Below are 3091 nucleotides of genomic sequence, written 5' to 3' on the forward strand. Positions count from 1 at the left end.
CTTATCCATCCAGAGTGAGGAGGTGCGGCTTGGCCGCCCGAGGCGCAGCAGACCGCCACATTGAGTGACTGCTGCTCCCGACCACGGGGCAGAAAGCGCAAGTGGAACTGACTCACTGCCTCAGATAGTATCTCCACCTCAGTCCTTCCGATCGCACCTTAACGACGCGTTGCTGACAGCCACTGCCCAGCTCTGGTGATAAAACAGGCATCTTTATTCCGAACTGGAAGACAAATATACATCCATTCTCCGGATATTAGCCAGGCCAACTGCTTTACCTCCCCTCCACTGGAGTTCAGTGTTCCTCTGCAAACACATTACCTATCAGAATCGGCATCAAAACTCATTCTGAAGATGGATTTTAAGAGCACTGGGCGCGTGAAAACAAATAGTCAGCAATTTATAATTAAACCAAAGTGCCGGCGCAATTATTAGTACCCGTAGTCAATTAAGGCTATGTAATCACGAAGGCAATCCCTGTACAATCGTTTTCTTGACCGGCATACAATATTCGCAGATCACGCTCTCTCTGAAACAGTTTCTGTTCGTGAGAGGGTCGCACCCCGTCAAATCCTTCCTGTACAGTCAGAAACTCATTCCCAGCGCACGGAGCCCTCGGAGCAAACAGGGTGAGGAGATGGTTGCCCTCCTCATTGCACGGGGATGGATGCGAAGTGTCTTACCAAGATTCAACCGGAGTACCAAGAGGATTCTCTGACGCCCTGGCCGATCCCAGGGACATCGAGTGTTGCTGCGGTATCACCAGCTCTTTGGTCTATCTACCCGAAACTCGCAGCTCTTCCAGTACGAGGAGATGTCAGCAAGGAGATGCCGAGGACTGGCACACTCTGGTGCACAGGGCTATGTGCCGACGCAAACCGTGGGGAAGGACTGCAGTCCCGGACATTGAGTGGTTGGGTCCCATGTGGAAGTCTATCAAAATAAAACTGTTTATCACCCATTGAGGCCACTTATGCTGTAAATAAAAATGTGCTCCTAACACTCCTAACGCCACCAGAGGCTCCAGCAATTTTTTACAGACGTACCGTGGGAGAACACATTGTGACTCGTGGCATCACCTAATACTATAGAGACTCCAATGCCCAGGCTCGGAAAAAGCTGCAGAGGATTCTGGACTCAGTTAGCCCCATCGTGGTCACTAGCCTTCCCACCAATGAGGACACCTTCAATAGGCGATGCCTCAAAAGAGTGGCTTCCATCATTAGGGACCCTCACCCTCCAGGACCCGTCCTCTTCTCACCACTAACATCAGGGAGGAGGTACAGGAGCCTTAAGGATGCCCTCTTACTGTTGTAGGAACAGATTCTTCCCTTCTGCTATCATAGTCGGTGAGAACTATCTCACTAGTTTTCTCCCTGTAACACTCTGTATTTACCTAATTTTTCATTTCTTAATGTAACCTATAGTAATTTTTATGTATTACTCCGTATTGCTGCTGCAAAACAATGCATTTCATGACGTATGCCAGTGATAGTAAACCTGGTGCTGAATGTATTGAACAAATGACACTGTGAATGTATAGACACTACAAATGTAAAATGCCATGCTCTGTTTCTTCTTTTGTACATATAAATACATTCATGAAAAATGTCCGTTTTGAAATGAAAAGTTAGACCATTTGATATAGGAGTAGAATTAGGCCATTTGGCCCATCGAGTCTACTCCACCACATCATCATGGCTGATCCATTTTGCCTCTCAGCCCCAATCTCCTGCCTTCTCCCCGTAGCCTTTCATGCCCTGACTAATCAATAATCTATTAAGCTCTGCCTTAAATATACCCAAAGACTTGGCTTCCACAGACTCACCACTCTCTGGCTAAAGAAATTCCTCGTCATCTCCGTTTGAAAAGGACACCCCTCTATCTGAGACTGCACCCTCTGGTCTTAGACTCCCCCACCATAGGAAACACCTTTTCCACATCCACTCAATTGAGGCCTTTCAACATTCGATAGATTTCAATGAGGTCACTCCTTATTCTTGTGAATTCTACTGAGTAGAGACTCAGAACTATCAAACACCCTTTGTATGAGAAACCTTTCACTCCTGGAATCATTTTTGTGAAACTTCTTTGAACCCTCTCCAATGTCAGCACATCCTTTCTTAGATAAGGGGCCCAAAACTGTTCTCAATACTTCAAGTGAGACCTCACCAGTGTTTTATAAAGCCTCAACATTACATTCTTGCTTTTGTATCCTAGTCCTCTTGAAATGAACGCTAACATCCCATTTGCCTTCCTCACCACTGGCTCAGCCTGCAATTTAACCTTTAGAGAGTCTTGCACAAGGATTCCCAAGTCCCTTTGCACCTCGTACTTTTGAAGTTTCTGAAATATGAACTGTTAAACAAGATTTATATAACACCAACATTCACAATGGAAAGGAAATGGACTGTAAGTTGCTGGTAGCTCTTTAATTTAACATGCCCCGGTGACTTTAAAATTGCAAGTTGTCTTGTGAGAGTCCTGGGGAGATCTGAGAAACCAAGCCAATTGTCAGTAATCTGCCATGACTCTTACTTTCCCAGGAGAGGAGATTGGCGCACTAAAACAAACATGGACCTGGGCTTGGGGTACAAACAACACATTGGCGATAACTGGTCTACGGCTCAGCAATCATTCTAACAGGTGGCTCTGCCCACCTCTCATTTTAGATTACACTTCCAAGAAAGAAATTATTTCAGAGTAAGATAACCCTACAGCCAAATGCTTCTGTATTGCCACTACTGTTAACTTATCCTAGCAACATCATATACGTATTCCTGAATAAATGTTGAAAAACAGATATTATCATGTACAAGTCTCACGGCAAAACATTACATCATTGAGCTTTGTCTGCAATGTTGACTCAAGACATACAAAAAAAACTTTTTTTCCCCATTTGATTAAGGATTCACTATCTATATTTGTGTATCTTAGATCCTATGCACTTTCTTCAGTGATGAACATATATTTACAAAGAATGCTGCTTTAAGTGGCGCGAGCAATATGGTCTTGGTGTGATTTCACTATTAGACTTAGATTAAAAGGGATTTATATAGGCAGTTACTCATGTATCCATCTAATAACTCTG

This window comes from Hemitrygon akajei, chromosome 17 (assembly GCF_048418815.1).
Source record: "Hemitrygon akajei chromosome 17, sHemAka1.3, whole genome shotgun sequence".
NCBI classification, from domain to species: domain Eukaryota; kingdom Metazoa; phylum Chordata; class Chondrichthyes; order Myliobatiformes; family Dasyatidae; genus Hemitrygon; species Hemitrygon akajei.